This window comes from Rutidosis leptorrhynchoides, chromosome 1, assembly GCF_046630445.1.
Source record: "Rutidosis leptorrhynchoides isolate AG116_Rl617_1_P2 chromosome 1, CSIRO_AGI_Rlap_v1, whole genome shotgun sequence".
Lineage (NCBI taxonomy): Eukaryota > Viridiplantae > Streptophyta > Magnoliopsida > Asterales > Asteraceae > Rutidosis > Rutidosis leptorrhynchoides.
In genome coordinates this window covers 12,393,521-12,406,745 of record NC_092333.1, presented here as the reverse complement: position 1 = coordinate 12,406,745, position 13,225 = coordinate 12,393,521, and positions in this window count along the sequence as shown.

Here is a 13,225-nt window from a genome sequence, read left to right as displayed (position 1 = left end):
CGTTAATTCATAGAGATATTCCAATATCATGACGTATGGAATAGAAAGTGAATCAAAGAAAACTCTCAAACTATCTATTCAAAAACCCAAATGCAAGGGCATGAAAGGAGAAAAATGATCATCTTGATATTAGATACGAAGAACTCATTCTAATCAAACTATATATCTATATCATACTCATTTAACAAACTTTCATGTACCATAAAGGTTGTAAACAATCAAATCTTGAAGTTTTACATTCCTTTATCCTAAATGGATATCTCATGATCATTGATACTTAATCATCACTTGTTATATCCAAATCCTCTCTGTTATTACACTTTCGGTGTAAATTTTCATATGACTTTCAAAAACCCATGTCATTTGAACCCTCAAACGTCGATATTAAGAACACCATGTTCGCTATTACATTTTCTATGTCGAGATGGTAAATTTGAAGAATGGAACCTCCATACGTGTATCGTTTTGACTATCATAGTCAAGAAACTTCTGTACTCGTACATCTACCTATAGTAGACTATTTGGCACCATGCAAGTAATGGTGTCATACTCAAACAATAATCGATCATTGTCAACTCTAAAATCAAAGGTGAAATACACTATCTCAAGTTGTGGCTTGAGCTAAACTCATCACATCTGAAAAACTGATGTAGCAATTGAAATGATTCCATCATACTTTAACGTATCCTCCTCTCAGACCAACTAAGGCTGAATTCAAACGATCATTACATAGTTGAAAGTCACTGCTTTAGCATTTATTTATACTTGTCTATGCGGCTGCCAGATTATTCATGCCGAGTTCTCGAACTCTCACTATCACTCGAATGATTCAAAGTTGCAAATCTTATTTGAAGTTCTTTCTTACATAACTCTAAATCCGAGGGATTTACTCATTTGATGATAATCACATTATCTTCCTTCTTACTTTAATGTTAACATTTTGAGTCCAAGAACTCATGCCCTGATAAAAGTCTATTCATTAGTTTTCACTACCTTGAAACAATTATTACATAATTATCCTCCAGAATTTTTAAAATCTTCCATCAATTTTTCTCAAACAAATAAACTCTTAAATACAATACCCCGTTTTCCAAAGATTTCTTACACGAGTCTTTATTTTCAAACTATCTCGGAATTTATAAAAATGATTTTTTCACTTATGCGATTTATAAAATCTTATACATAAATTTAACCTTACGTACTTTGACTAGTATATATAAAATTATATTTTCACTTCTATAAATTTCCACTTTGATTAAATCGAAATTACTTTACAAATTTTACGTAACCCTAGTCTTACTATGAACATCATTTCGTCACTTCCTCTAAAATTACTTTCACTAACACTTTGTTTTATCAATTATATAAATACTCTTTTTCGTATTGTTCAAATTATTTTACATAAAATAATACGTGTTGTACGTAACTCAAGTTTTACTAATAGCTCCGCTTCGTTTATATTGTTATATCAAACATCGCAACTTTTCAAAAATTACTTTGGCTTATTATTAAAAACTTTCGTATTGCTCTCCAATGTGTTTGGATCACCTTTATTCTCATTCTCCGTGCAAGAACGAGACTTACCTCTTTACGTACATCATCTCTTCCTTGCTATGTTAATCGTTAAGAAGTTTCTACTATCAGTATTTCACGGCTAGACAACAACACCCTCGTAAACATCAATACTACGATCATTTGAACAAGGAAGCAAAGGTTCCTTCAAGATAGAAACAATATCTTATGAACAATGATTCACATTTATTTGAATCCGCGTTTAAACTCATAAGTAAATAATAAGCCGACTCGCCATTTGTGTGAAAACACTTTTCTTACTCTGAAGGAGTTACCTTAAACATTTATAAAGATACCCTAAACATTTCTCCCTTTTGGTTTGCAACTAGATGTTATTCTAGTCAAGTTTTAATCTATGATTCGACATAAAACTGAAATCATAAATCTTAAAGCTACATCCTGAAACTATTTCTAAAGACAAGTTCTCATGTATACTGAACGATATCTTTCACTCGTATTATCCTGAGGTCAATGAATCCTCAACTAACATCTCATTTGTCTATTAGACGTCTCTTGGAAACTAAAGGTATTATGGTTACCTTTCGCAACTTGAAGCTGGTACTATCCCTAACAAACACCAGCCATACATCAAACTACGTAACTGAAATCTTTACGTACTCTACTCTATTTTATCTGCCCTACTATTATGGCATGAACACTCAAGACTCTAATGAGCTCAACGACACATTTAATTCTGATATAGCATCAACTTTCCTTTTAAAGGAAAACTAGTCAAACGACACTCTTGTTATTCCTTGGAAAATCTCCGCATTTAATGCACTTTGCAAACGACCTATTAAGGTTAAGGATCATGAGATCAAACGTGTAAACAAAGCAATATACTTATTGCTAACACTCATTCGAATTCACGTAAGGGTCCCGATTGTACCAGGGAACGTGAAAATTAAACTCTATTGTTAAAATCCATTGGAATTCGCGTAGAGGCCCCGAATATACCTGGGAACGCAAAGACCAAATGATACAGAAATACTTCCATCTTTTCTCAACTGCTGATGCAAACGAGAGCTCTACCAAAAACTTCGGGATGAAGTTTCTAATAACGGAGAGGTACTATAACGACCCTCAAATTTCCAACATTTATATATCCTTTCATCATTTATTTTGTCCAAACGGATAATTAAAACTTAATGAGTTAACTTTGATCCTTAATTATCAACTTTAAAAAAAATATTATTATAAAATGCACTAAATAACTTTGTGCAACAAATGACAACTAATAAAAGATGTAATAAAAAAAAATGTTCTTACAAACATGGTGTACAAAAAGTAATAACTCAAAACCTAAGGTGTTTAAATAATTAATTTGGAACAATTAAGGAGCCATTTTAAACAATCAAAAGTACAAGGACTAAAGTGAAAAAGGTTCCACCTCCTTTCCCTAAACCCTAACTTGTTCCCTAAGTATTACTTGTTAAACCCTAATTCTAGAATTCTCTAATCTCTCCTATAAATAGGGACCTAGGCTAGAGCAAATTTTGTACCAAATCATTCTCACAATTCTCTCCCAAAAATCACAAAACCCTCTCCCTCTCTCTCTTGGAATTCGGCCAAGATAGCCACCACCACACCACCATCATCTTTAAGTGATCTTCAAGTAATCTTCAAAGGATCTTCATCGCTTTCTTCGTGTTCATCAAGATCTTCATTATTCAAGTGTTTTGATCTCCATCTTCAAGTTTTCTTCATCTTATCTTGTTAATCATCATCTAGATCTACAAGGTATAAACCCTAAATCTTAAACTTTTAATTCATTCATTCATTTAATTAAATCTTGTTCTTGATCTTCATACACAATTATAATAATATGATCTTGTTAAGAACATACATATATAATATACATATACACGCATACATATATCATATACATATACGGCCACCTTTAAAAAAAAAAGAGTAAACCCTAATTTAAACCTACTTTACTAAATCCTAGATCTTTATTACTTAAACCCTAATCTAACTTTAACCTAACCCTAAATAATTAACTACTTATTTAATTATAACCTAAATATTTATTACAAACCCTAACTACCTACATGCTACTAATTAATACTACTCTAATTAAATAAACATAATTAATTAATACTACTACTTACTACTTAAACTCTACTACTAATACTACTACTAAACCCTAATACTGCTTATACTATATACTACTACCTAACACTTATACACTTATACTACTACTAACACTTATAATGTACTACTTATATTATAATACTTATATTATAAGATTATGACATATGAATACAATAGTCATTCACGATAACGTAAAAATTACTCGAACGTCAACACTACTTAAGGCCTAGGGTGATCCTTGGTACCACTATGGGACGCTTGTGGATTTCGAATGCCAAACTTAGATTTCGGTCAAGAAATCCTGGGTCAACCGGTAACAATTGGTCATTCTAGTGACTCGGCGGTGGCATAGATGTTTGGGTATGATGCACAATATCAACCCGACTATAGTAATCATACACTTAGTTACTTTTACACTTAATAGGTGGTAGACTTATTAAGGACAACTCACTAGTGTTCGACACTAACTTACTAAAAGTGGAAATTACTAAAAATGGAAACTTTCTAAAAGTGGAAACTTACTAGGAATGGAACTTAGTAAAATGAACTATACTTAAAACACTTGCATACTTAAACTTAAATTTGGGCAAAACACTTAACTACTCTTAAATGTCCTTAGGTTGATTTTCTCCTCATTCATCCAAACCTTCTATTCCGAGGAATAACGATCTCTCATCTGCTTATTAAGGTGAACTCATAGCCCCTCTCTTTATTGCTAGCAACTTATTTAACTTTTTGGGGTGAGACACATGCTACTTTTACTATTTACAATTTAGACACAAGTACCAACTGCTTAAACTATGCTATACCCGGCTATGTCCGCTTAAGTCCCTACAGTGATATTTTTAATTGCTCGTTAAATGCATTCTTAATTATTGGGGGTAGACCTATCGGGAGTAATGTCCCCGATACATTTGACCAAGTCATTGTATTACTTAATAATGAAATTAAACCGACAAGTATAGACACAATTTGTCATTGGGGCAAACTTTGAACGTTTAGTCTAAATATCACGAACTGGCATAACTTTTTGATCCCTGCGAGATCAACTTTTAGGATCTTTGTGATCTTCTTTGACAACTAAAGATCTGTGTGATCTACTTATGAAAACTAATCTTGTGGTCTAAAAATAACGATAACTACTTTTGTTAAACCTATGATTTCACTCAACCTTTTTGGTTGACACTTTAGCATGTTTGTCTCAGGTGCCAATTGATCCAGCTTATTTACTTACTGCTTATGTGATGCTACTTGGACTTAGGATCAAAAGATATCGTATTTATTATTCTTGCATTTGAAACAATTACTTTATTGTAATTTCCACTATTGTAACGACATTTCATTTTCTGATGCGTACTCAATAAAGTTTGTTTTATCATTTAGTATTGTTCTCGTACATTATAATATGTTGGTTTATTTTATATTAGTGACATTTCTTCCAGACCCTATCTGGAGGACGTCACAACTCGTACGTGGCCGACGAAGAGCGGTAGGTCAAATACATTAACCACTCACCACTACGCACCATGAGGCTGACGAAAAGTGCAACCAAACCGTTAACACTTACCTCAATCACAAGGATGGCCGACAAAAAGCGAAACCACTTACCATGCTACGATAAGTGGCCAACGAAGAGAGAATCCCCAAACGGATAACACTCACCACTTACCCAAACACACACATGTGGCCGACGAAGAGCGATAGATCAAACATTAATCACTCGCCACATACCTCACTTCCAATTATGGTCGACAAAGAGTCATTCCTTCTGGATATCACTCACCACATAACGCAAACCAAATATAGCCAACGAAGAGCTATCCATACGGATATCAGTCACTATATTTTTTCCGACCCAAATGTGACCTACGAAAAGTGTATCCTACCGGATAACACTTGCCACGTTGCACGCAAGCGACCAAATTATATACATACGCGTATAAATATTCCACTCACCTCGGTTATAAGAAAAGCAACTCCCGCTTGAGCTCCTAATCGCCCGATTATAAATCACCTAAGCAATTCACAAACAAATAAGCTAAACACTCAAGCTTATGCCCAAAACACCATAAGTGCAATTTCGACCCATTTTCACTTACCTCCAATTTGACTAAGTCAAATCTCGTCCAAAACACCCATAATCACATTCAACTAGTGATTATGTTCCAACAACTCATTTTACTCAAGGTTTCATCATCAAAACACATTACTTGGATCATTTGACACAAAATCCATTTTGACCTAATCTCTAGTCAAAACACTCATTTTGCAAGCTTACACAATTAATCACTTATAACCTAAGTTAACTAGCGATATTAACACCCGAACATGATTATCAACTAATCAATTTCATCATCCAACCCAAACCCACCAACAATGGTCATCAACACCATTTACTAGCTTAATCACCCATTTATCAACTAGTGGGTTTACTCAAGAACACACAAATCAAAACCCCAATTATGAACACTAAATCAAACTATGAAAACTCGGAGTTAGAACTTACCAACACTACCACAACGTAGCCGTGAATGAGATGAACAACTTTAATACTTGCGACTTCGATCGATTCAAGCTTCTTTTTCTCCAAATGAAGCTCTCTCTCTCTCTCTCTTTCTCTCTCTCTCTCTCTAAACTCTTTTTCTCACTCTAGAGTTTGAGGTTGAAGATGAAAGAATAAGGATAAGGTTGTGGACTTGATTGAGTCCCCCAATCTGCCTTTTGTGGCCTAAAACCGTCCATATGCGAAAGGAATATAATACTCCTCATTTGAACCCTTTAAAAAGGCTGAAAAATGCATCAGGGGCAATCGGAGCGCCACTCCAGTGGGTGGAGTGCCGCGCCAACCTACAGATACTGGCAGCCGAGCAAAACAGGTTTCAGCAACTTGTTTTGACCATAACTTTTCGACCGTAACACCATTTTCGATGAATCAAATATCGTTGGAAACGTAATAAGATATTCTTTCAAATGGTAAGGCTTTGAAACATCAACTCAAACTTTATTCGGGGTTGAAAAATTAAGTTACACACCTTGTAACTCAAAAAACATCCAGAATAACGTGTAACAGAAAAACGGGGTGTTACAACTCTCCTCCACTTAAACTCGATCACGTCCTCGTGATCTTCCTCACTTAACCAATCCGGACCTACACCCTATGGTCCTTTGACGTACTTCTGAACTCGAAGTCTACGAAATTTCTCGTAACCCGAAGATCTTACACTGCACTTAGGCGACCCTTCCGATGAATCACCCCTTTCAACTTAAATTGCCATCCGCGATTTACCAATCCTACCAAATCCGAGTACTAAGTCTCAATTTGTTCCCAAACTGGAACGTACTCTTGCCTCGAACACATAACATAAACAAGCTAACATTCCAAATCTAGTACCGAGTTAGCAATCCGTTAAGCGTACCTGATAATGCTAAAAACGAACATATATTTCATAGCATTATTCCTCAAGAAAGACAAGCTTTTAGTTGCAATTGTCCTATTTACAAGTGATATTCGTTTAAATAATAAAAGGTGAAGATAAAAGACAGATTCCACGATTTAAAGACGCAAACGACCAAAAAGCTCAAAAGTACAAAATACAATCAATGAGGTTCCAATTATTGATAAGAAACGTCTCAAAATTACAAGAGTACAAGATTCAAAACACAAAGTACAAGATATTAAATTGTACGCAAGGACGTTCGAAAATCCAGAACCGGGACCAGAGTCAACTCTCAACGCTCGACGCAACGGACTAAAAATTACAAGTCAACTATGCACATAAATATAATATAATATATAATTAATTCTTAAAATTAATATATATATTATATTATATTATAAAACCGTCGGCAGAAGAAAACAACCAAATGTGAGCCTCCCCAGCTGGCCATGCGATCGCATGGCCTGGAAGGCATAAATCCATGCGATCGCATGAGCCCCAGTTCCAGCCCACATGCCTATAAAAATCAAGCTTTGGTGCACCACAAAAACACATCTTTTTCTTCTTCACTCAACGTAGTATATGTATATATAATTTATATTTTAATTTTAATTTTAATTTTAAATCCTAATAATAAGGGTGTGTTAGCGAATGTTGTAAGGGTGTAAGTCGAAATTCTGTCCGTGTAACGCTACGCTATTTTTAATCATTGTAAGTTATGTTCAACCTTTTTAATTTAATGTCTCGTAGCTAAGTTATTATTATGCTTATTTAATCCGAAGTAATCATGATGTTGGGCTAAAAATATTAAAATTGTGTAATTGGGCTTTGTACCATAATTGGGGTTTGGACAAAAGAACGACACTTGTGGAAATTAGACTATGGGCTATTAATGGGCTTTATATTTGTTTAACTAAATGATAGTTTGTTAATTTTAATATAAAGATTTACAATTGGACGTACCTATAAATAACCATATACACTCGATCGGACACGATGGGCGGGGTATTTATATGTACGAATAATCGTTCATTTAACCGGACACGGGAATGGATTAATAGCCACTAGAATTATTAAAACAGGGGTGAAATTATGTACAAGGACACTTGGCATAATTGATAACAAAGTATTAAAACCTTGGGTTACACTCAGTCGATATCCTGGTGTAATTATTAAACAAAGTATTAAAATCTTGTTACAGTTTAAGTCCCCAATTAGTTGGAATATTTAAACTTCGGGTATAAGGATAATTTGACGAGGACACTCGCACTTTATATTTATGACTGATGGACTGTTATGGACAAAAACCAGACAGACATATTAAATAATCCAGGACAAAGGACAATTAACCCATGGGCATAAAACTAAAATCAACACGTCAAACATCATGATTACGGAAGTTTAAATAAGCATAATTCTTTTATTTCATATTTAATTTCCTTTATTTTATATTTAATTGCACTTTTAATTATCGCATTTTTATTTATTGTTATTGTATTTAATTGCACTTTTAATTATCGTACTTTTTAATTATCGCAAGTTTATTTTATCGCACTTTTATTATTCGCAATTTCATTATCGTTATTTACTTTACGCTTTAAATTAAGTCTTTTATTTATTTAATATTTTACATTTTGTTTTAACTGCAACTAAAGTTTTTAAAATCGACAAACCGGTCATTAAACGGTAAAAACCCCCCTTTATAATAATAATATTACTTATATATATATTTGTATTTTTATAAATTTAAACTAATATAGCGTTAAGCTTTGTGAAAAAGATTCCCTGTGGAACGAACCGGACTTACTAAAAACTACACTACTGTACGATTAGGTACACTGCCTATAAGTGTTGTAGCAAGGTTTAAGTATATCCATTCAATAAATAAATATCTTGTGTAAAATTGTATCGTATTTAATAGTATTTCCTGCTAAAATTTAATAGTATTTTATACCCCTTAGCTTTAACATCAAGTATTTTTGGCGCCGCTGCCGGGGAACTTAAAAATTTAGCTTAAAAGCCGGAAGCGCAACGCTATATAAAAAAAAAGATTGTTATTTTTAGTTTACTTTTATAAAAATACGTTTTTGTAAAAATACGTTTTAAAAATTCAAAAATATAAAAAGAAAAACAAAAATTTATATATTTTTAAGAGTTTGTTAAATATATAAGTTTTATAAAGTTTCTTTATTTTTATTTTTAGTATTTAAAAATATAAATTTTATTTAAATATTGTGTGTTTTTTTTATAAAACATCAAAACAGCAAAACAAAACAAAAAAAAATATAAAAGTTTACGGGCTACACTGTAGCAGCCCAACCCATCTGGCCCGATTTTCTACTTCATGCGATCGCATGAATATATAGCATACACTCCATGCGATCGCATGGAGTGATTTGACTCGTCTGAAACATAAGCTGTACGAAATTAGGGTTTATAATAATAATTATTATTAATTAATAACCCTAATTAGGTTATAATTATTTTATTATTTAGTTTAGTTTATTTATAATTTGTATTTTAAGTCTAAATTAGTTTTAATAATTTATAAAATTAATAGTTTTATAAAATAAATAATATAAAAATAATATTTTTATAAAAATTGTAATTTTTACAACTTTTTATATATCTTTATATTTTGTCCCTTTTTAATAGTTTTAGCGTAATTTTTGTATTTTTCGCTCGTATTTATTTTTAATTCATAGTTTTTGCCATAGTTATTTTTACTTCTAGATTTTTAGGCCTTGCCGTAAAATCCCTTAAGTACTTTTTCTTTAGACTAAGATTTAGGTGCTTTAGAATTTTGCGACGTCTTTTTAAGTTTTAGTTTCTTTTTAAGTAATTTTCATTTGGGATATAGTTTTACTTGTAAGCTTTAATATTTTTAGAAGCAACTTTTAATTTTTAGTTTTTAGTGCCTTTTTAAGTTTCAACGCGCTACTTTCTTATTTTGATTTTTCGACGCCTTTTACCTATGTATCAATTATCATTCCAATTAGTAATCTCAATTTTTGATTATAATTTTAAGTTAGTGATAGTAATAAGGTTGGGTTAGTCGAGTGTTTTTAAGTTCTATAAGTCACTCTTTTTCTTTCTTATTTTTATTTTTCGACCTTTTTCCGACGCAATCTTTTTCTTTCTTATTTCTCGTCATTCTAGTTTTAGGACATAGATTTTTATTCTACTTCTTATCTAAATTTTTTAAAATTACGAAAATTTATTTTAAGTGGTTAAATTGATAGACATCAAAATTTTCTGGTTCGTAGTAATAGTTGGATTTGTACGTGGACCGGGTTATTGGAGCCAAACAGTCCTCAATTATATTGAGACCAAACGAATCCTGCCCCTCTGCTGCATCTTTTGGCTATTCGAAACGTGGGCAAAATCAGAAAAGTCTATTAATTGGATAACTTATATAATTTTTCTTTCCTTTTTAAAAACTAATAGGATATTCAGTGAATGCACCGAGCAAGACGTTCACCACCTTTTGTACGTTCACCACCTGTAACTAGATCAAGACATTTAGCAAATATTACCGCCGTTGATTTTTCTTTAGAATCGTCATCCAGTCGACCAAGTACTCCAGTTCAAATTTCCGATAATCCATTTTTTGAACCTGACCTCACAATTGAGAATCCGGAGAATATTCAGGGACGATTCATAGATCCTGAACCACTAAACTTTCCTCCGGAACCACCAATCATTCAAACAGAGATTGTTGAGGAACGAACCATTAAATCAGAATCCTCTGGTGATTCCGATTCAACAAATTCAATTATGGAGAATCTGGAACCTTTAAGTATGGAAGACCGAATGAGAGCTAAACGCACTGGCCAAGGTCACGCAATTACTCATCCAGATATTAATGCTCCAGATTATGAACTCAAAGGACAAATTCTACACATGGTGACTAATCAATGCCAATTTAGTGGTGCGCCGAAGGAAGATCCAAATGAACATCTTCGTACCTTTAATAGGATCTGCACTCTATTTAAAATCCGAGAAGTGGAGGATGAACAGATATATCTCATGTTATTTCCCTGAACTTTAAAGGGAGAAGCCAAAGATTGGTTGGAATCGTTACCTGAAGGGGCGATTGATACATGGGACGTTTTAGTTGAAAAATTTCTTAAACAATTCTTTCCTGCATCTAAAGCCGTAAGACTTCAAGGAGAAATTGTTACGTTCACACAGACACCGAATGAAACTCTATATGAGGCGTGGACAAGATTTGGAAAGTTATTAAGAGGATGTCCGCAACATGGTTTAGATACCTGTCAAATAGTACAAATATTCTACCAAGGATGCGACATCACTACAAGAAAAGACATCGATATAGCAGCTGGTGGTTCCATTATGAAGAAAACTGAAACTGATGCTTATAAAATTATTGATAATACTGCTTCACACTCACATGAGTGGCACCAAGAAAAAGATATCGTTAGGTCATCCAAAGCAGCTAGAGCCGATTCTAGCCATGACTTAGATTCCATTTCCGCAAAGATAGATGCTGTCGAGATACGAATGGAAAAGATGACTAAAGATATACACTCAATACGAATTAGTTGTGAGCAGTGTGGAGGACCACATTTGACAAAAGATTGTCTCAGTATTGAATTAACAATGGAACAAAGAGAGAATATTTCATACATAAACCAAAGGCCTGGAAATAATTATCAGAATAATTATCAACCGCCAAGACCGATCTACAATCAAAACCAGAACTATAACCGAAATATTCCATACAACAACCAACAAGGTCCTAGCAATCAACAAGTGTCCAACAATAATTACAATCAGCAAAGACCTAATTTTCAAAACAAACCACCACAAATCGATGATAAAAAGCCGAATTTAGAAGATATGATGATGAAGCTAGTTGAAAGCCAAACGCAGTTTTTCACATCTCAAAAACAAACTAATGAACAAAATGCTCAACATTTAGAAATCAACAAGCTTCTATTCAAAATCTGGAACAAGAAGTAAGTAACCTAGCAAGGTTAATAGGTGAAAGAAAACCGGGAAGTTTACCTAGTGATACAAATGCTAACCCCCGGAATGAAACAGCTAAAGCTATTACCACAAGAAGTGGTACAACACTTAAACCACCTGAAATACCTGTAACTTCTGATGAAGCTATTCCTACTCCACAAGAACCACAACCTGAACAAGATAAGGAAAAAGAACCGGTAGTTGAAAAGGTTAATGAAGATAACACAGTTAAGGCTAAACCTTATGTTAAACCATACCAACCACCACTTCCTTACCCGAGTAAAATGAAGAAAGAGAAACTTGAAGCCGAGCAATCCAAATTCTTGGATATGTTTAAACAGATAAATGTAAATCTTCCTTTCATTGATGTGATTTCTGGAATGCCTAGATATGCTAAATTCTTGAAAGATCTGATCACGAATAGAAAGAAAATGGAAGAACTCTCGGCTGTTACTATGAACGCTAATTGTTCAGCAGTGCTGTTGAATAAGATACCAGAAAAACTATCTGATCCAGGAAGTTTCACAATTCCATGTTTTCTGGGTAGTCTTAGTTCAATAGAAGCATTGGCAGACTTAGGTGCTAGTATAAATTTAATGCCGTTTTCACTATACACTAAACTAGACCTTGGAGAATTGAAACCAACAAGAATAAGCATACAACTAGCCGATAGATCAATAAAATATCCTAGAGGGATAATGGAGAACATGCTAGTTAAAGTAGGTACTTTAGTATTTCCAGTAGATTTTGTTGTTCTGGATATGGAAGAAGATTCTCAAGTTTCTCTCATATTAGGAAGACCATTCTTAAACACGGCTAAAGCAATGATGGACGTGTTTGGTAAGAAACTGGCCCTAAGTATAGAGGATGAGAGTGTTACCTTTTCAGTTGATAAAGCAATGCAACAACCGCAATCTGCAGATGATACATGTTATTATATTCAAACTATAGATTCACATGCATAATTGTTAGAAGAATTTCCAGAATTACAAGGAACAGGAGAATGTTCTTTAGGAGAAGGTAATGAACCAATTGATGAAGCTGAAATGTTAGCTACACTTATAGCTAATGGATATGAACCAACAACAGAAGAAATTCAAATGCTAAAAGAAGAAGACAGATATCGA